Source organism: Capricornis sumatraensis, chromosome 12 (genome assembly GCF_032405125.1).
Source record: "Capricornis sumatraensis isolate serow.1 chromosome 12, serow.2, whole genome shotgun sequence".
NCBI classification, from domain to species: domain Eukaryota; kingdom Metazoa; phylum Chordata; class Mammalia; order Artiodactyla; family Bovidae; genus Capricornis; species Capricornis sumatraensis.
In genome coordinates, this window is record NC_091080.1 from 69,561,933 (window position 1) to 69,585,125 (window position 23,193).

The 23,193-nt window shown below is 37.1% G+C and overlaps 1 non-coding gene across 1 annotated transcript; it reads left to right on the forward strand.

The window, feature by feature from the left end:
• The first annotated feature begins 532 nt into the window (after positions 1 to 532).
• On the forward strand, positions 533 to 639 carry LOC138089375 (U6 spliceosomal RNA). Its single transcript, XR_011145804.1, has one exon. It is a non-coding gene; the product is annotated as a U6 spliceosomal RNA (small nuclear RNA).
• Positions 640 to 23,193: the final 22,554 nt, after the last annotated feature.

Genomic DNA, 23,193 nt, shown 5'->3' on the forward strand with positions numbered 1-23,193 from the left:
CTTAAGTCTCCTGCATTGGCAGGTGGGTTGTTTACCACTAGCGCCACCTGGAAAGCACCATGTACAAATACAAATTCTTTTCAATAGACATTTGTGGCATATAGTCATTTTGCATTCCCAGTTGTAAAGGCTTTCAGATCTGTGAGTCGGCCTTGTATCTCTGACTGCTTCACAAGCTTCTATGAATAAGCTTCTAGTGACTAACATGATACTTTGTAATTTTGTAGTTGTTGATGCTATTAAAGGCTATTATTTTTCACTAAAAAATGGGAAACTGGGAGACCTAGTGTTTAATGAGTGTCAATTATCTACTATAATTAACACCTTGCTTACAATATTTTCCAAATTCTTTTAATTAATTGTTTAATTAGTTACAGAGTATTAACAAGAGTGACTCAGCTGTCACTGTTATTCATAGTCATATTCATATTCATATCAATGATTAATTATGAACCACTTGTCTTTTATTTAACCTCAGTGAGCTTAGTTATTTTGGAGTCCATGGTAAAGCACTCTTTTAATTCCAATTCTCCTGCTCACTTCAACAGCACATATATGCTAAAATTGGAGTGATACAGAGAAGATTAGCATGGTCCCTGCACAAAGATGTCAAAAATTCTTGAAATATTCCATATTTGAGGGCATATATTGAGATAAAACTAAAGAAGAAACATGTACCTCTATGTTCATAGCAGCACTATTCAAAACAGCCAAGACATGGAAACAAACTAAATGTCCATTGACAGATGACTGGATAAAGAAAATATGCTACATATATACATGGATTACTATTTAGCCATTAAAAAGAAATGACATAATGCTGTGTGCAGTAATACATGGACCTGGGGATTATCATCCTAAACGAAGTAAGTCAGAAAGATAAATGCAGTATGGTGTAACATATAAAATATGACACAAGTGAAGCGATCTCACTGACGCAGAGAACACCACTTGTGGTTGCCAAGTGGGAGGTGGGGGTAGGGGTGGATGAGAGTTTGGGGTTAGTAGATGCACACTATTATATGTAGGATGAGTAAACAACAAGGTCCTGCTGTATAGCACAGTGAACTGTATTGGCTATCCTGTGATAAACCATAATAGAAAATAGCTTAAAAATAATCTAAATAGATGTATAAGCGAGTCACTTTGCTATAACAAGGAAGTTAACACACCATTGTAAGTTAACTACAATTAAAAAATAATTCTGATCTCTGTCTTCATCTCATTGGTACACCATGTCCTCTGTTGCCAGGACTCTCTGTGTCAATAGAGCACCATCAGATGTTATAGTCCACTGCTATCACCAAAGCTCCACACCTCTGTCAGTAGAGAAAGGTTTTCTGCAGAACCCTATCATACATGGCCACCTATGACCTAAGCAGCATTGTTTATTCCAGGACCAGTACATAAAACCTATTAGCAAAGAAGATGAGACATTGGAAAGGGCATGGGAGGATAAAAATGGAGAGGCAATACAGATACAGATTATTGGATTTTACTGTTTACCTATTTACATCCATTTACTATACAAGGAAATAATGAATTAAAACTATAGAATAAAGATGCAGTGTTTAATCATGAGAATAACACTTGTGCAGGTTAACTCTGAGGCAATAAATTATTAACTATCAATTTGCTCATTTAAGTGGGATTATCTTAACGAAATCGTCTTTCCAAATGATGCTTCCCCATTATGTTTAGCCATTATAATAAAGAAAATAAAGGATTTTTCTGTCTTTTATATTATTTTTCCTTCATCTTGTTTCTCCTAGTCTCCAAAAGAGAAATGAATATAATTTTCTAAGATATTTCTCAGAATCAAATGGTAATGAAGACAAAAGTCAAACTTATCTTTTGAAATTTGAAAATAATACTTTTTTCTCTCCCTGAAACATTATCTTCTTTCTCCTTCCTCACAAAACAAGTAGGCAACACATTTTATTAAGAGCATAGCTCTGTATATCATCAATTTAGAAATTCAAGATTTATTGTCAAAGAATGTGGATAATAAAGTAACCATGAACTTCATTTAAAAATTTTTTATTTTATATTGGTAGCATAGTTGATTAACAATATGATGGGGGCAGTGGTGATGATAGCTATGATGGGTCTGGTGTTGGTGACATTGTTCGTGCTGTGGTGATGTGACGCTGATGCAGTCCATGAGACGGAGAAATCTCTGCTCACAAAGGACTTCTTCCTTCAGTTCATGTCAGATTGTTAAATAGCTATTGAAGATTACATGATCTTTTAAAAAAAAAGATTGAAAATAATACAAATAAGCAATTACCTCCAGATTTGCTCTATACAAATTAATATGCAGCAAATAAAATGTTTTAGAAAATTCTAATGATTATGAGGTGTCCAGAAATATGGAAATTTGTGTAGTATGGTGCTTAGGAATTTGTACTAAAAGTAGAATCTCTAATTAAAATTAAAATTTAAAATTAAATTAGAACTAATTAAAATTAAATTCTAAAATTAAAAAAAGAAAGAAAAAAGTTGCATCACTTATGTGCTTTGTGACTCCTAACATCAATGCTTAATCCAGACAAACTTAAGTTTTACCACCTCTGTAAAGTGTGTTATAACATTGACTTAATGATACAGTTATATAAAGGGGCTATGTAAGAGGGTCTAACCCAGTTCCAAAATACATTAAATATTCAATACATATTATTGTAACTCTTCATAGTATTAATGCTGTATTGTTGTTATTGTTGTTATTTTATTGTTATTATTATTTTTTAAAGAATGAATTATAATGTTCAAAGACCAAAAGAATATATAAGTATTAGTCTCTTACTGGGAAGAATTTCTAATAGATGTAAAATGTTTGAAAGATATTCATTATCTCCCAAAACATGAGCAGAGACACCTGAAAATATGCAAACAGCAAAATATTTATTGTAGTTCAGATAGAGGATAGACTGTGGAAGTGGCATGGCTATATGAAAACAGTGAAATAATGATAGAATGGGGGCATTGGAATGTGTTTGTGGTTGCCCTTTGTTTACAAAAGACTTGAGGGGAAAAATGTGGATGAAAACAAGAAAAATAGTAAGTAATATATTCATAACAGGTTTAGTAGAAAAATACAGCATAATTCTGTAATCAAAACTTTGATTTTGAAAATTTCGTTAACAACTTATGAGTTAATTATTAAGCAGTTTATTTGATTTTTCTGGTTAGATTGGCTAATATATCTGTATATATAAAATAAAATTTTCATAGCCACCTTTCAGGGTAACAATAAAGATTAAATAGGTTATATAATATTAAACTGATTTTACTGTCTCCTAGGAAAATAATTATGATTCATAATAATCCAAATAATATAATCACAGAAGTTTAAGAAAAATATGAATACACATTACTTTTCTAGATGGAAAATAACAAACTCAGAAATTCTAATGAAAGTAGTTAGAAGAAAGTGCTGATCCATTTCCACTCATGGCTACACATGCCTATGCCTCCAAGAAGTTGGGCCATCTGTGTGCACTGCAACTTCATTGCTCTGCGAAAGCTTGCTACCGAGTGCAACACAGCTAAATCTAGAGCAAATTAAATAAGTATGTATTTATTTTCAAGTGCATTAATCATTTATTTTGCTGTCAGGAAATGCTTTTATTTGTTGTCTTTGAGTTTCATATCCCTAGTAATTTTACTGCATGTTTAAGCAAGAAATCAATAGCCACTCTTCTATATGGCTGAGTGACTTGGCAAACTCGAGCTTAAATATCATGTCATATTCTCTGAGTTATATATTCTGAACAATTCCTAACTGAAGGTATTCAAAAGAGGATTCATCATGTACAAAATTTGTTTAAGAAATGGTTTATCTTTTTAACCTAAGTAATGTGAAAGTTCTAGTTCTCTTTTTTTTTTCTTTTTACTTCATAAATAAGTAATCAATATAGTAAGAAATCTCAAAACAGATGAAGATTTGTGTGGAATTTACTTCACAATTTAAAGATACAAATTTGTAAACTTAACAGAAAGTTAAGCTTGTATTAAAAGACCTGTCTATCTTTTCTTTTTTTTTTTTTTTTTTCCGTGGCTCTTCCCTGGAATTGCTCCATACTTCTGATTTTTACCGGCTCTCACATCTGCCGTTTACCTCAGGTTCTTTCAAAGTGTATCCTAGCAAAAAATTGAAACCTTTAAGGTGGGAGGAATATCAACAGCTTACTTAAGTTCACTTATAACGTATCTCCTTGTGCTTAAAGTGGTGCTGCTGCTCACTGTCCTTCTGCACAGAAACAAGACTCCTATACACACAAAATGTTCATGGTTGATATTCATCCAGTGTGATTTTCCTGTTACCTAAGTCGCTGTTGCTGCCATGAGTGTTTGCAACATTTTATTTTCCTCTGCTTATAAAAATGAATTCTTGTTATTTTTTTATACCTCTTCTTATATAATTTCTATATTCAAGTAGTATGATGATGCTTTTATATAGGCTAAGGGATGCCCCAGATAAGCTGTAAAACATTATTTCTGGGTGTGTCTGTGTGGGAGACTAGCATTTGAATTAGTAGAGTGAGTAAATAGATCCACCCTCACCAGTCCTTTCAGGACCCTAATGGAATGTAAAGGTAGAGGAAGGGCCAGTTATCTCTCTTCTTGGGCTGGGACAGGGCATGTTCTCCTGTCCACTGACTTGTCAGCTCCTGGTTCTTGGATCTTCAGATTTCTTTGTCCTTTGGATTTACCCTTTCCCAAATTCTCAGCCCTTTGCACTTGGACTGAATTATACCACCTGATTGTCTGATTCCTCATCTTATAAAGGAAAAATAGTGGGATTTGTCCTCCACAATCACATGAGTAAGTTTCCATGATCTCCTCTTGCATGTCTTTTAGTCGCTCAGTCCATGAAACACCACAGACTGCAGCCAGCCAGGCTCCTCAGTCCATGGGATTCGCCAGGCAAGGATACTGGAGTGGGCTTCCATTCCCTTCTCCAGGGGATCTTCCTGATCCAGAGATCAAGCCTGGGTCTCCCGCACTGCAGGCAGATTCCTTACCATCTGAGCCACCAGGAAAGCCCATATTTCCTTTTATTCAACTCTTTATATCCTATTGATTCTTATCTCTGGAGAACCCTGACTAATGCAGGGTTGTTCTCAGGCACCATGTACCCTTGCTTATGTCCCCTGGCTTCAAATACTTCTTGTATATAATTTAATGACAACAGATTTCCTGTTACAACCACTTTCCTAAACATAATCATTTTATTACATGAATCCCCCCTTTGAGGGCTGTGACCTTTTGGGTTCTAGTCCACTCTAATCCACTCTAGCTAGTTTAAGTACAGTGAGATTTCCCAACTGTTGAAAAGATAAAAGACTTCATCTCTCAATATCTCTCAGTTAATAAAACTTTACTGATTTATTTTTAAATGTTTTTCATAGATTTTTACTCATATAAGTAGCCCTCATCCTGACCTTTAAAATCCATTTTCAGGTGTTAAAACACTTGTCAAATTGAACACTATTTTTACCTAACTCCAAAGCATACTTCAAAATTTATAACTGACTATTATACTCCTGCTAGAAACACACACTGACAAAGAATAATCTATTTTATATTCATTCCCTATTGAAATAAAGGTAACTCATTCAGTATCCAAAACACTAGTCTCAAGACAAACATTCACACGAGCTCAAATCTGTACACAGAATTGCTTAAGATGTCCATCGGCAGATGAATGGATAGGAAGTTATGGTACATATACACAATGGATTACTCAGCTACAAAAAGGAACACATTTGAGTCACTTCTAATGAGGTGGATGAACCTGGAGCCTATTATACAATGTGAAGTAAGTCAGAAAAAGAAAGACCGATACTGTATATTAATGAATATATAGAGAGAATTTAGAAAGCTGGTACCAATGATCCTACATGCAGGGCAGCAAAGAAGACACAGATGTAAAGAACAGACTTTTGGACTATATGGGAAAAGGCAAGGGTGGGATCATTTGAGAGAATGGTATTGAAACATGTACATTACCATATGTAAAACAGGTGAGCAGTGCAAAGTCAGTGCATGAAGCAGGGCACCCAAAGCCAGTGCTCTAGGACAATCCAGAGGTATAGGCAGGGGAGGGAAACGGGACAGAGGTTCAAGATTGAGGGGGGCACATGTATACCTGTGGCTGATTCACGCTGATGTATGGCAAAAACCACCACAATATTGTAATCATCCTCCAATTAAAATAAATTAATTAATCTTAATAATAAATTTAATTTTCATAATTTATCCAAAAATTGAAATTTTGATATCCTTATTTTGTAGTGACCCTAATATCTGCTTTTTCTGGTCATAGTAAATGGCACTGCCCCTTGTAAAAAGTGAGTCAACCTAGAATTATAAGAATTATTCCTGACACCTTCCTCTTCTAGACCCCTATCGATTCTACCTGAAAACTCAGGTACATGAACAATCAATGTATAATCTATTTTTCATTGAACAATCTATCATAAAATGAAATAAGGCAAAAGACATAACTGACCAAAAGGAACAGATCTGAAGGGTTTTATCTAATAGAGTATTGGGTACAATTTTTAAGTATGTGTGTTCATGCGTGTGTATACTTCACATATAGTGATAAAATATAAATTACAAACTTTTAAAAATTAGCAAAGAATCAGACCAGTAAAAGAACAGACCAGTAAAAGATCCCAGGAGAACTCATAGAAATCAAAATATCATTTTTGGAATTTAAATAACGCTGAGGAGGATTTCAACAGAAAATTAGATAAAGCTGAATAATTAAAAAGATAGATCATTGAAAATTATCCAGAATGCATGAAGTGCAATGAAGTTAGGTGATGAAATATGTAAATATTTTCCTTAAGTGCCCACATTATTTGTTAAAGTCTATCAATCATTAATTATGCATGTGATAGTTACCTGATATAGCCTAGTTCTCAACTTTGTTCAGAATGCCACAGTTGATATGTAATAGGAAAAAAAAAACATAATAAAATATTCAGAAACATACCAGCCCACAAAAACACTCTAAGAACAAAAAGCAGTTACATATGCTGTGTACATTAAGACATAAGAATTGATCATCTTAAATTTTTAACTTAAATATTTATAGATTTTAATTAAAAATTTAAATTTCTAGGCTTTAGGTTTTTTATGTTGATGAAAATGAAAATCATTTTTAAATTTAATTATGCATGAAAACATAACATATCTCAAAATAAAAGAGATATTGAAAACTCAAATTACAAATATTATTTGTTAATATATTTTAAAAACTTGTGATGATTAAAAAAAAATCCAATATTATCTTGCTACCTAGTTTCCTTAAATTGTCTAGAAACTGAGTAGTACTATTGATATCTGTTAGTGTAGTATACATTTAACCATTTATTAAAATTGAGAATTAAGTTAATTATATATATATATTTAATTAATTTATATATATATATTTTCTTCATCAGTTGAGTTCAGTTCAGTCACTCAGTCTGTGCGACCCCATGGACTGCAGCATGCCAGGCTTCCCTGTCCATCACCAACTCCTGGAGCTTATTCAAATGCATGTCCATCAAGTCAGTGATGCCATCCAACCATCTCATCCTCTATAGTCCCCTTCTCCTCCTGCCTTCAATCTTTCACAGCATCAGGGTCTTTTCAAATGAGTCAGTTTTTCACATCAGATGAGCAAAATACTCTATTTTCAGCTTCAGCATCAGTCCTTCCATTGAATATTCAGGACTGATATCCTTTAGGATGGACTGGTTGGATCTTCTTGCTGTCCAAGGGACTCTCAAGAGTCTTTTCCAACACCACAGTTCAAAAGCATCAATTCTTTGGTGCTCAGCTTTCTTTATACTCCAACTCTCACATCCCTACATGACTACTAGAAAAACCATAGCTTTGACCAAATGGACCTTTGTTGACAAAGTAATGTCTCTGCTTTTTAAAATGCTATGTAGGTTGGTCATAGGTTTTTTCCAAGGAGCAAGTGTCTTTTAATTTCATGGCTGCAGTCACCATCTGTAGTGATTTGGGAGCCGCAAAAATAGTCTCTAACTGTTTCCATTGTTTCCTATCTATTTGCCATGAAGTGATGGGACTGGATGCCACGATCTTAGTTTTCTGAATATTGAGTTTTATATGTCAAGACTGTGTATTTTCACCCTGTTTATCTAAATTATGTACAGAGTACATGATCCAAAATACCGAGCTGGATGAAGCACAAGCTGGAATCAAGATTTCCAGGAGAAATATCAATAACCTCAGATATGCAGATGACACCACCCTTTGGCAGAAAGCGAAGAAGACCCTCTTGATGAAAGTGAAAGAGGAGAGTGAAAAAAGCTGGTTTAAAACTCAGCATTCAGAAAACAATCATGGCATCTGGCCCCATCACTTCATGGCAAATAGATGGGGGAAACAGTGGAAACAGTGAGAGAATTTTCCTTCATAGAGAGTGGAAAATAGAGCTGAAATTTAGTGAGAAGTCTTTTTTATTTTCTTTAATAGCTTAGCATGTATCCATATATCAACTAAATATCAAAATAACTCATAAAAATGTATATATCATAATTTTGGAAAGAAACAATAATTTGATAATATTTTTGCTCAAGTTTCTGTGAGAGAAATGCATATAAAGGTACAATTAAAGATCAGGAAGTATTTTGATAGTTTCTAACTTTCTTAGATATGCAAAAATATATTAGACTTGCCCTATAATTGCCAACCTAGTTGCTGAAAGAGCTTGGCTTTAGATTTTTCATTATCTGCAACATGTAGTGTCCAGAAAATGTTATTTTGTTTGTAATAATTCATATATCATGTAAGTTCAGATAACTTATCCTCCATTTAAGTTCTTTTTAAATGTCTATAAAACACTATTTAAGGCAATAAGAAATCCATTAAAGCAGGAAATATCCACATCTCTGATTTTTGTTCTAGATTAAATTTATAAGCCATTGTCAGTTGGATACTCATGATAAAAACCTGTGTTCCTTTGCTGCTTTGCATCACTGTTATAACATGGCTTTTGATTAGCTTTTCTGATTAGCAATCTGTGTCTTTTTGTAGCTTGGAATATTGCCTTAAACTCATGTTCACTTGGTTGTCTTTGACATGAGGATTTATTTAGTAAAGTTTCCTTCCTTGGAAACTTATTTTGCCATTTTTTTCCTTTCCCCTTCTCATACAGACAGCTGACTGAGCCTCTGCTGGAATTATTTCCTGAACCACATCAACATAGCCTCACTTGCTATGTATTCACAAAACTGAAACAAATTTTCATGTCCAACTTTTTAAACTAGATCTCTCTGGATAGTTTTCTGACTGCGAATTGAAAGTTTAGTTTGCCATAAAATTTTTGAGAAAAATATGCTAGCCTACTGATATTTCCTTCAGCCTAAATCTATAAAAAGTTTGTTCCTTTAGTCTTGGACAGAGTTAGTAGCCATATGTGATATTTGTACTGGGTCCAATGAATGTTTCCAGTAAGTGAAGAAAATGGACACAATTTAGAGAAAGATGTCTAAAACAGGAGGAGATGAGAATGCTAGAATTCATATATTATGTAAGATCAGATAACCTACTCTCCAATTATGTTCTCTTTCAGTTCAGTTCAGTTCAGTCACTCAGTTGTGTCTGACTCTTTGCGACCCCATGAATTACAGGAAGCCAGGCCTCCCTGTCCATCACCAACTCCTGGAATTCACTCAAACTCATGTCCATCGAGTCGGTGATGCAATCCAGGTGTCTTATCCTCTGTTGTCCCCTTCTCCTCCTGCCCCCAATCCCTCCCAGCATCAGAGTCTTTTCCAACGAGTCAACTCTTCACATCAGGTGGCCAAAGTACTGGAGTTTCAGCTTTAGCATCAGTCCTTCCAAAGAACACCCAGAACTGATCTCCTTTAGAATGGACTGGTTGGATCTCCTTGCAGTCCAAGGGACTCTCAAGAGTCTTCTCCAACACCACAGTTCAAAAGCATCAATTCTTCTGTGCTCAGCTTTCTTCACAGTCCAATTCTCACATGCATACATGACCACAGGAAAAACCATAGCCTTGACTAGACGGACCTTGGTTTGCAAAGTAATGCCTCTGCTTTTGAATATGCTATCTAGGTTGATCATAACTTTCCTTCCAAGGAGTAAGTGTCTTTTAATTTCATGGCAGCAGTCACCATGTGCAGTGATTTTGGAGCCCCCCAAAATAAAGTCTGACACTGTTTCCACTGTTTCCCTATCTATTTCCAATGAAGTGATGGGACCAGTTGCCATGATCTTCGTTTTCTGAATGTTGAGCTTTAAGCCAACTTTTTCACTCTCCTCTTTCACTTGCATCAAGAGGCTTTTTAGTTCCTCTTCACTTTCTGCCATAAGGGTGGTGTCATCTGCATATCTGAGGTTATTCATATATCTCCCAGCAGTATTGATTCCAGCTTGTGTTTCTTCCAGTCCAGCGTTTCTCATGATGTACTCTGCATATAAGTTAAATAAGCAGGGTGACAATATGCATCCTTGTACTCCTTTTCTTATTTGGAACCAGTCTATTGTTCCATATCCAGTTCTAACTGTTACTCCTGACCTGCATATAGGTTTCTCAAGAGGCAGGTCAGGTGGTCTGGTATGCCCATCTCTTTCAGAATTTTCCACAGTTTATTGTGATCCACACAGTCAAAGGCTTTGGCATATTCAATAAAGCAGAAATAGATGTTTTTCTGGAACTCACTTGCTTTTTCCATGATCCAGCAGATGTTGGGAATTTGATCTCTGGTTCCTCTGCCTTTTCTAAAACCAGCTTGAACATCTGGAATTTCACCGTTCACATTGCTGAAGCCTGGCTTGGAGAATTTTGAGCATTACTTTACTAGCATGTGAGATGAATGCAATTGTGTGGTAGTTTGAGCATTCTTTGGCATTGCCTTTCTTTAAGTGTATACAAAACACTATTTAAGGCAGTAAGAAATCAATTGGTAAAGGACATACCCACATCTCTGAGAATCTTGATGGTGGATGTTCTCTGCATGTTGTGGTTGTCAATAGGGGTATAATGTACCACTTATTGATCAATGGTAAGGCGAGATTGTGAAATAAAAGGGACTAGGTGGCAGAAAGGAGAAGGCAACGGCAGTCCTCTCCAGTACTGTTGCCTGGAAAATCCCATGGATGGAGGAGCCTGGTAGGCTGCATTCCATGGGGTCGCAAAGTTGGACATGATTGAGCAACTTCACTTTCACTTTTCACTTTCATGCATTGGAGAAGGAAATGGCAACCCACTCCAGTGTTCTTGCCTGGAGAATCCCAGGGACCGGGGACCCTGTTGGGCTGCTGTCTATGGGGTCACACAGAGTAGGACACAACTGAAGCGACTTAGCAGCAGCAGCAGCAGGTGGCAGAAAAACTAATATGTATATTGGTTAGCATGACCTGAGTGTCTGTCAGAATAACTTGATCTTCTGGATTCTGATGACTAAGTAGAGCATGGTTTTCCTAGAAGAGAGATAGAGTCAACTATGGTGCATCTTGATTTGTATAAACAGCTCAAGGGCTGGTGAGCAGTTATGGCATTGGAAAATAGTGATCGTTACTCCAGTCTCCAGATCTTATTATTGTCTTTCATTTGCTATACTGTGTCTGACTTTTTGTGACCCCACAGGCTACAGAACACCAGGGTCCTGTGTCCTATACTGCCTCGTAGAGTTTGCTGAAATTCATGTCCATTGAGTCAATGATGCTATTGCAACATCTCATCCTCTGCCACCTCCTTCCTCTTTGCCTTCAATCTTTCCTAGCATCAGGGTCTTTTCCAATGAGTTGACTCTTCACATCAGGCGGCCAAAGTATTGGAGCTTCAGCGTCAGCATCAGTCCTTCCAAAGAATATTCAAGGTTTATTTCCTTTAGAATTGATTGGTTTGATCTTGCAATCCAAGGGATTTCTCCTGCACCACAATTTGAAAGCATCAGTTCTTCAGCACTCAGCCTTCTATATGATTCAACTCACACATTCATACATGACTATTGAAAAAAGCATAGTTTTGTCTATGCTGACCTTTGTTGGCAACTTGATGTCTCTGCTTTTTAATATGCTGTCTAGGTTTATCAAAGCTTTCCTTCCAAGGAACAATAGTCCTTAAAACTAGATCTGTTCAAAAGTCCATAGCCTATTGTTTGAAGTTGATGCCAGGCCCCCTCAAGGAAGAGTCGTCTTATACCAGGGAACATGCAGGCATTTACAGCATATCACTACAGAGAAAGAAAAATTCCAAGGCTTTCAATGATGTGTTTGATAGCTTTTGCTCATGCTAGTACAAAAGAAACAAGAAACACAATCACAATTCTCCAGTTAGAGTGGAAGCTCAAGAATAATAGTTGATAAAGATTTTGCCTTATTTATTTTTACAATTGGGCCAAAGGGGCCACCAATACAACTTTTGTTATTTCCCCGGGCTGAAATTTAATTACTTGGAATTTATATTTTTGCAACTTCCAAAACCCTGTGCATGTGTGCGCTGAGTCGTGTCCAACTCTTTGCAACCCTATCAACTATAACCCCAGGCTCCTCTGTCCATGGGATTACCCCAGCAAGAATACTGGAGCGGGCTACCATTTTCTTCTCTCAAGGCCCTTTCCCACCCAAGGATTGAACCCATGTCTCTTGTGACTACTGTGTTGGCAGGCAGATTTTTTTACCACTAGCACCATCTGGAATCCTCTTGGCCCCCTATTCTGAAGAGTAAGATGTATTAGGGTAAAAAGGGCTATATAAGAGCCTAATAAATTTCTCTTTGCTTCATCAACATAGTAAATCAGTAGCAATAACAACCCACAAGATCTTACAGTGATTAGTAACACTGACAAACACTTGACAGTTACTAGTATAACTGCCTGCCATACCTCCTGCTCAATTGCCAGTATGTTCCCTGCACAAGCCAGAAGGATTTTTCTAAACTTAATCAAATGTTAGCTGCAATGGCAGCTGCTATTTGAGGTATGGCAACTTTTACTGGAGTGTAACAGTAAAACTCCTGTTACTAACAAACTCTGGTATGTTAGTAGTGAATTAGTGAATAACTACTTGGTATGCATCAGGAGGAAGAATCAAAAACAATTAATGGTCATCTCGAATGGGCTGTAGTACACATTCATTGTCTTGCCTCAAGATTGTTAATTCCTTTATTCTCTATTACAACTTGGTTTGCAGGGGGTTTGATCATCTTGGCATTTCACAGGATTTTTCATTAGTCTAATATATTGATCACATCATGTTAATTGAATGCAGTAAATGGGAAGTGTCAAATCTTCTAAGTTATCTAGATGAACGTTTGTCAGAAGGTGGCAGATAAACTTAGCAGAGATTTAATGGCCATTTGCAATGATGAAGTCTTTAGGAGTCCAGGGGTTGTGCTGTGCTAGAATATGCTCTTTATGATAAATGACAGTTTTTTGGCACCTTTCAGTTCCAGTGTCCCAGAACAAGGCTCAATACTTGGTGAAGCTCTTTGGAGTTTGGAAACAAAGCATACCCCATTTGTGACTGAAACGAAGATTCATTTAATGGATAACTCTGAAAGTAGTTGATTTGAGTGAGAATCAGAATCTCTAGTATATCAAAGCTGTAGGGGAAGTAGATCTGTCACTTGGTTCATATAACCCAGTGTATTTGATGATGCTTGAAGTATGTATAATGGACACGATGCAATGTAGAGCCATTGGAAATGCCTGAAAGGAGAATCACAGTATGAAATCTTAGAGTTCTGGAGTCCTAATGACTTTTATAGCCAAGAACTCTTCTCTTCGATAAACCTCCCATTATGCTGCTAGATGGTCATAAAAACAGTAAGTGACTGAAACTTAAGCTGCACATCTACCAATTCTTAACGTTTGGCAGGGCCAACTACAACCTACTGTATGATGTAAGTGTCCATAAGGGCCCAGGCTCAAAAATATTTGGAAGCCTTAGTAAATTATATATGAATATACAGGTTGGACTCCCATGTCACTTGCCTATGTTCCTCTTCTTCAGGTCAAATCCTGGGTCTCATTGAGGATTTCCTATGACCAACAGGCATAGTCTAAAAAGTCCTTGGTGTTGGTTAAGTAGCAGGTTAGTGTAATAAGTGGGCATTAGCTGAAAAGAACAGCTGCCATTTTATAGCTTCTTTCATGGTTGGCACTAAAGGGCAGGGGTAAAGAGAAGTCCTTTCATGGAGAGAACTAGGAGTAGTATACTTACTCATCAAATTAGCATAAAGGAAGAGACAGGACAGATTGCGGATGTAGTTCAGTGGTAGAGTGCATGCTTTGCATATATGAGGCCACGGGTTCAGTCCTTGGCATCTCCGTGACTAGTGGGTATATTGACTGTCAGGCAGTGACAAGTAGCTTGACCAGCTTGCTTAGAAGACAGCAGAGAAAAATACTGGGAGATCTGATCAAAGAAGCTCTGGATAAGGACTAGGTGGATGGACATATGGAAATAGTAATAAAATGTATATATCCTTTTGTCTAACATTAATGATGGACCAAGAACATTCACTCTTAATAGAAAATCTTTAAAGCCAAGTAGGCAGGAACAGCACCAGCTTCGTTATATGTGATACCCATATGGCCACACCAGCCCTTCATTCAGAAGGGTCTACACGTGGTTTCAAGTTGTTTTGAGACTATCTTGAAATTCATAGGAATTTTTGAATAGAAGCCCTAAATACTCATTGTTTTTAGTAGGTCCCATGAATTACGTCACCAGTTTCAAACAGGATGACCTGCCCATGGATGACAACTACTGTCTATCATATGTAATTCTGGTATTTACCTCATGGACCTCATTAAAATAATGTCCATTTGACACTGGTAGGTGCTGTTAATGGTCTCTGAAGCCAGTACCCTATCACCAATGCTGATTTTGCTACAGGAACTTTAGAATATCCAATCGTATAGCAGTTAGAGTTGTCAGATAAATATAAGATAGTGATTTAAATTTGAGTTTTAAATAAACAACATTTCTTAGCATAAATATACTCCAGATATTGCACTGGACATATTTACACTAAAAAAATATGTGGTGTGTGTCTGCAATTCAAATTGGACTGGGTATTCTACATTCTGATGTGTTAAATCTGTCAACCTCATCAGTATTAAGACAAACACAAAGTACTCACTTTCACACAATCCTTTGGTGATATCATCCAGCTTCCTAGTGTCTGGTTTATTAAATTAACCACTTTCCACACTGGAAGTGAAAACAATATATTCTTATAGAAATTAATACATGTTCCTGCTATAGGATTTTTTCTTCCTTGTTTGAAATGTTTCTATTTGTATCATTATTATTCATAAAGTGACTGCTATTTTATTCAACAGATATGCTCAGTCTAAGTCACTGATTGTATTTCAAATTCAGTAAGACAATGAGCTCTTGATCACAGAAATCACTGATCTCCCTTTGTTCCCCAAAACAAAGAGGCAAATGGCCTGATTGATAGAATGAATGGTGTAATAGCTCACTGAAGGCTCAGCTAAGATGGCAACTAGAGAGGTCTATACTTTGAGACTTGAGTGCTGTCTTCTAGGATATGGCATAGGAATCAAGCTATGCCAGGGTAGTCATGAGACACTATTTACTTAGTAGCTAGAATATACTGTCTAAAAGGAGGATAGAATTAATCTCTCTAATCATCGCTTACATGAGTCACCTGTATTATCTGTGCTTTCTGTCCCCACAAACTTATGCTTTTTTTGATTTGGAGATCTTCATTTCCAGAAACTCAACTCACTTTCCAAGGGACACAGTAAAAGTTCCATTGAGCTAGAGATTTATCCTACTGTCTGGTCACTTTTTGAATTTGTTCTGTTAGCTGATATAATTAATTCTGACTATTAAGAAGAAAGGTTGCTTCTATGCCATAAGTTTCTTGGAGAATTATGCCTATAAATAATAAAATTCATTCAGGCGTTTATTTTTGTTTCTGTATTCAAATGACAAACATGATTTCAGCAAAAATTTCAGTATCAGAGTCTGATTTTAAAAGAACAAAGACCTTGGAATATTCCTTCTTCAGGCCTGAAAGTATAGAGGATGAATTTTAACAAATTAGAGACAGACTTACAAGTTGCCAAAAAATATATGTCTGACTCTTTGCAACCCTAAGGACTGTAGCCTGCCAGGCTCCTCTGTCCATGGAACTCTCCAAGCAAGAATACTGGAGGAGGTTGCCGATTCCTACTCCAAGGTATCTTCCTAACCCAAGGATCAAACCCATGTCTCTTGCATTTCCTGCAATGGCAAATGGATTCTTTACCACTGTGCCATCTGGAGAACAAGTCTCATGAAGTAGACAGGGGAAAAATGACCTTGACACAGAGGATGTTGTAGTAGCTTAATCCCTGAATCCCAAGTCTGTTCTTCCTTTCAATAAAGACTTTAAATGATTTTATCATGATCAATTTACTTGCAAGAATATTATTCTCTTTAAGAACGACTTTTCTTTCTAATCACTGGGTCCAGGTAGTTTAATAAGATTTAAGCCCCACCATGTTCTAGAGTGAGAATTTTAAATTTGACTTCCAAAGAAGACATGTCTACACTAAAAGATCTGATAGATCTTTCTAACTTGTTGTATCAGGTAACCTTAGGCAGTAATAGTAGAAATGGATTCTAAAAGAATTATACAAAGAAAGACAAGTTAAGGTTGGAGAAAGTCGAATCTATTAAGTTGTGCATTTGGAATTTAATATGGAAGCATGAGTTTTTGGAGTCACTATCTGGCTTCATTGGTTAATTGAAGTCGAGATTCAACACTGGCCTATGCTCAGTGAGGTTGGGAGTAATATCAGTACAGAAGGAGTCTGAAGGTTTGGGGAAACAGTGTATTGAAATGGTTTTATTATTGGATGGCCAAAACATTCATTCAGGTTTTTCCATAAAATCTTATAGAAAAACCTGAATGGACATTCTCACCAACTCCATATATGCAACATTCTCAGAAACTCCAAACACTCCTTTGGATGGTGTACATAAATTCCAATTTCAAATATATAAATAACTGAACATAGAAAATTGTAAATTCAATTAAGTGAAATAAAAGGAATATAGTTTCTTCATTTATACCTGAGTTTCTATGTTTCATTTGTTGTATATCTATCTGCCCATATAGCAACAGCTATGCATATCATATACCACATAATAAATATGTTATATTTATTATTTCACTAATTCATTCCCCATTCTCACCAGTTCTCTCTTGCTTGGTATGAAGCATTCTGGAGGTGGCTAATCTTATATTTTATATTTTAGAGGTGGCCTTATGACTTAATTTACATTATCTCATGGTGTGTAATAACATTAAAATTGTTTGCCTTCTGTTAAATATTCTTAATTTGAGAAAACAAAAGCAATAAAAACCTAAATGGTAAAAGGCACAGTTGAGTCTTTTACTTTTGCCCCTTTTACATTTGTTTTCTACCTTTCTTTGTGCCTAAGAGGTTGACCTCTGTGACTACATCACTCATGCAGGTATGGGCTATCTTCTAGTTAGCTGGGGTAAACAAGAGGCCTTAAGAGAGATGAGAGGGAAGGAGGAGGGACACCTCTCATCCACTCTCCTTGCTGTGGGGAGTGTTCTTGGGTTATGGCAGCGTCCACTCACCTTATACATTGCTTGGTTGACTCTCCTCTGATTGTCTCACTGGGCTTCAGTAGCATGATTTACTCCTGCAGGGTTTTTTTCTCTTGCTTTTTTTTTTTTTTTTTTTTTTTCTTTTCTTTATTTGCTATTGTTTTGTTTTGTTTTGGTAAGGCCAGTAAGGGCTTCCCTTGTGGCTCAGCTGGTAAAGAATCTGTCTGCAATGCAGGAGACCTGGGTTCGATTCCTGGGTTGGGAAGATCCCCTGGAGAAGGGAAGGCTACCCACTGCAGTATTCTGGCCTGGAGAATTCCATGTATAGTCTATAGGGCCACAAAGAGTCAGGACTGAGTGACTTTCACTTTCACTTTCATTAGTCAAGGCAGTGTTTAAAGAAGACATGGTTTTCATGTTGGGCTTCCCTGGTAGCTCAGACGGTAAAGCATCTGCCTACAACGCGGGAGACCTGGGTTTGATCCCTGGATTGGGAAGATTCCCTGGAGGAGGAAATGGCAACCCATTCCAGTATTCATACCTAGAAAATCCCATGGACTAAGGAGCCTGATGGGCTACAGTCCATGGGGTCGCAAAGAGTTGGACATGACTGAACGACTTCACTCACTCAAGGCCAATAAAGGCATATCAGTATCTGAGGAACTCAGTGCCCCTTGTTATTATTCCCCTTAACTCTACCTTTATTTTGTAAATTTTTTTTTTGTTATAGACTCTTGAAAAAAAAAATCTATGTGGAAATCTGTTTCCTTTCTGGTGGAACTGTGGCTGATAATTGCATCTACCACTTTCAATAAGGTGTTTTTGGAATTGTACAGAAAAAATGAGAGGCTGACAGAATATAGAGATTGCATGTTTTATACTTTGTAACCTTAACCCTGACCATGGGAGAGGTTTCTTGTACATTGAGCTCTTCAAAAGAATCTATATAAATCCAAGGCTTCTCCTTATAATACTTGTTTTCTTTGAACTTTCCAAAGTTTAAATCCCTGCAGCAGTGCCAGGCAGGGGGGCTCCAAACAGACCTCTGCTGTCTTAATAAAAGAATTTGAAAAAGGAGAAAAAAAAAATAATGAAGTAAAAGGCTATGAAATGTGACTCAATTGTGAAATTCTGGGATGATTCAGGGAAAAAAAATCAGTAATAAAGAGAAGTAGTTACTGAAAACTTAGATTTTATTTAAAAAGTACAATCAGTGATGTTATTTGTTTGCAGCGTTTATAGAAAATTAGATTTATAGATACATTGTTATTTATTTTTAAGAATTTATTTCTCAAATTTCATAATAGGGTAACACTGTGCTTTAAACTTGCACAATGCCAACTGTGAAATACAAGTGTTCTAATCTCTGTAGGAAATCACAAGAGCTGTAGGAGAATCATGTCATTATATAAAGTAATAGAAACCCTGGTCTTATTATTTCTAAAGCTTTGATCTATCTGGCCAAATAGGTTAATAAAATAAGGGACTCAGGGTGGCTATCTCTTCTAGTGAAAAGTCTGAAAACAGAGTAAAGATGTACAATTCTGAACCATTATAGATTAAAGAGCTAGCTGCAGCTTAAAGGCAAGTTTTATCCACATAAAGACCCACGAGGGTGGTGATGGATGCCTGGCTTGTCATATTACTGCCATTTCTTGAAATAAAGGATTATGATTACAATATCTTGGTTGGATAGTTTTGGGAAGGGGAAGTTTCTGATAGTTTCGCTTGTAAGAGCAAAGCTAATGATGGCTCATTGAAATTAACCAGTGTAATGAGCTACCCACAGTACTCACCTGCAAATGAATGCCAGCCCCCTTTCTGTAATGATCTATCTACAATGAGTCTGCCCAGGTAGCTCAGTGGTAATGAACCTGCCTCCTAATGCAGGAGATGCAAGAGACCTAGGTTTAGCCCTTGGGTCAGGAAGATCCTCTGGAGTAGGAAATGGCAACCCAGTCCAGTATTGCCTGGAAAATTCCACAGACAAAGGAGTCTGGTGTGTTCCTTTGGGGTCACATGGGGTTACAAACAGACACATGCAACTGACTTACTGAGTACAGCCCATCTATACATTAGATACTGTTCAAACATAATGCTGGAAAAGCCTACCCAAAATTGGATTGAAGAACTTGAATTATGCATATGATATCCTACCATAAAACTTTAATCTAAACTTCTGGCTCTTTTATGTTGTCCTTTATAATGAAACCCATGACTTCAGGAAATTTTTTTTTCTTTTTTTCTACACATCCATTGTTTCAAAAGGATGAGGAAGAAATACCATGTGACATCAGGTTAATAATAGAGCAGTGATCAACTAATAACATAAACTAAGGTAAAATATATTTTTAATGCAATATTTTGTTCTATACCTGATGTTTTCTACTTCTAATCTTTTTTTATAAATATTTACTTAATTTGTGCTAAAAATACATCAACATACATAAAATTAGAATAGTAAAGCCATACCTAGGATGTGGAACAATTCATTCTCATGTTAATCAAATGTAAAATACAGAAAATAATAGTGTTAAAGTTGTAGAGAGTAGGATAAAGTATATAATATATGAAAGTGAAAGACTTCATGTATGAGTAGGTCTGACTCTGTGACCCCATGAATGGCCTGCCAGGCTCCTCTGTCCATGGAATTCTCCAGGCAAGAATATTGGAGTGGGTTCCAGTCCTTTCTCCTGGGATTCTTCCCAACCCGGGGATCGAACACAGGTCTCCTGCATTGCAGGCAGATTCTTCACCATATGAGCCCTCAGGGAACCCAGTATGTATAATGCATATATACTGCTTAACCTATTGGTTGAAACACTCTGCTACAATTCAAAATTAGGGACAAAATTTAAGAAGAGTCCTGTGTTTCCTAGAGCAAGTGAAATCCCAAGAATTTCCTAAATTCTCAAAGTAAAATATCACTGCTTATTTTCTAATAGGATCTTCCAGCTATTTGAATTCTTTCATAGTTTTACTCCTAATGTCTTTGACCTCAGCCCCTCCACCTTATGCACTTTCCATGCTGGAATGCAAGTCCCTGATGATGAGAGATAGCAATGACAGGAACACCTTTATAGTCTATACTCATAGCAGAGTATGTCTTCCATATCTACCTCATTCAGGCAGGAAGAAATGTAGATTATTAATCTGGGATCGGCAACTAACTTGTAATACAAAGAGGCATGTTGACATTTCTTATCATGTGACACCCTAAACTTGAACGGTGAGGAAACCTTATCAGGTTCTAAAGTAATTATTTTATGACATAGCATCAAGTACTTTTTTTAAAAAAGGACTAATCTCACATGCTAGTAAAGTAATGCTCAAAATTCTCCAAGCCAGGCTTCAGCAATACGTGAACCGTGAACTCCCTGATGTTCCAGCTGGTTTTAGAAAAGGCAGAGGAACCAGAGATCAAATTGCCAACATCTGCTGGATCATGGAAAAAGCAAGAGAGTTCCAGAAAAACATCTATTTCTGCTCTCTTGACTATGCCAAAGCCTTTGACTGTGTGGATCACAATAAACTGTTGAAAATTCTGAAAGAGATGGGCATACCAGACCACCTGACCTGCCTCTTGAGAAATCTGTATGCAGGTCAGGAAGCAACAGTTAGAACTGGACATGGAACAACAGACTGGTTCCAAATAGGAAAAGGAGTACGTCAAGGCTCTATATTGTCACCCTGCTTATTTAACTTATATGCAGAGTACATCATGAGAAACACTGGACTGGAAGAAACACAAGCTGGAATCAAGATTGCCAGGAGAAATATCAATAACCTCAGATATGCAGATGACACCACCTGATGCCGGGGGCCAGCGTGAGGAACCCCACCAGCGACAAGGTCATGTGGAAGGAAGCCCGACAAAATGCGAGGACGTGATCAGGCTTCAGGGGTTCCCCCTGGAATTTCCTGAGCATCCACCCCCCAAGACCAGAGTCTGCCTGCTTTACTGTGTTATGCTTTCCACCTACTCTTCTGTCTTAAACAGGGGGCTGTCCCACCACCTTTTTCTGGAAAAAATTAGAGCTTTTAGGTAATAAACCTCCTGGGCATAATACGAGTGTTTCAATCCAAAAACCCCTCTGATGGCTTTCTAGCCTGCCTGCAGGACTCCTACAGCTGTGCATGTGATTGTTTGAGGCTTCCTGACCGCAGGAGGCACAGGAAGCTTAAAACATCCTAGGAATGTAGGGGCTTCCGAGGAGTCAAAATCATTAGAATAGGACTGATTAAAGGTTTCATTTGTTGAGCCAATACTTGCTGCCAAATTTTCATATCTTTTATTTGTAGAGATAGTTGGTATATAGAAAAACAGGTAGTAGACCAGGTATTAGCAACATTAGATCTTTGAGTTAAGTACTTTCTTTGTTATAACCCATTGCACCTTTGTTCTACAGGAATATAACTTTATATAATACTTTGAGGGTGATGCAGAGTAAAGAAAAAACTCTTCTAGGGAAAAGGAGTTTTCTGGCTGATAGACAATTATGCAGGAAGAGAGCCATAAAAATGTTAACAGGCCTTTTGGCCAGAAGATAATGTAAACCACCTGAGACCTTTTGTATACTGGAGGATATGCACAAAGAAAGCCTTGTTTGTGTCAGTGAGGATCAGGACTGCTGCCCCTGCATAACTTTGCATATTCCACTATTTCTTTATGTACAACTTGGGGTATATAAGCTGATTTTGAAAAATAAAGTTTTTGGAGTCTTGCACCGATGCTGGGCTTCCGAATGTCGTTCTTTTCTCCCCTTTTTCAGCTGAATTCCCATCTGGAGCGGGGAGACTCACCACATCTACTTGCTTGCTTTGGCTGCTAAGATCGACGCGAAATGGAGCCTAAGGCAGGGCACCCTTCGATATTCAAGCGGATGCCGGTGGCCTAACGTAGATGGTGCAAACCTCTTGTCTCGAGATTTTATTGGTTTTCCCTGTAAACCAAGTTATTCAGCCTCTTTTTCTCCATCTAAATTTCCTACTATACTATTTTTTCTTAATCTAATCTTATATCTCTAAATAAATAAGTTTTCCTCGCCTATCCGTCTCCCCTTCAGATCACCCTGGATCCACAGGGGCTGGACCACAGCAACCCTTATGGCAGAAAGTGAAGAGGAACTAAAAAGCCTTGATGAAAGTGAAAGTGGAAAGCAAAAAAAGTTGGCCTAAAGCTCAACATTCAGAAAACGAAGATCATGGCATCCAGTCCCATCACTTCATGGGAAATAGATGGAGAAACAGTGGAAACAGTGTCAGACTTATTTTTTTGGGCTCCAAAATCACTGCAGATGGTGACTGCAGCCATGAAATTAAAAGACGCTTACTCCTTGGAAGACCAACCTAGGTAGTATATTCAAAAGCAGAGACATTACTTTGTCGACTAAGGTCCGTCTAGTCAAGGCTATGGTTTTTCCCGTGGTCATGTATGGATGTGAGAGTTGGACTGTGAAGAAGGCTGAGCACCGAAGAATTGATGCGTTTGAACTGTGGTGTTGGAGAAGACTCTTGAGAGTCCCTTGGACTGCAAGGAGATCCAACCAGTCCATTCTGAAGGAGATCAGCCCTGGGATTTCTTTGGA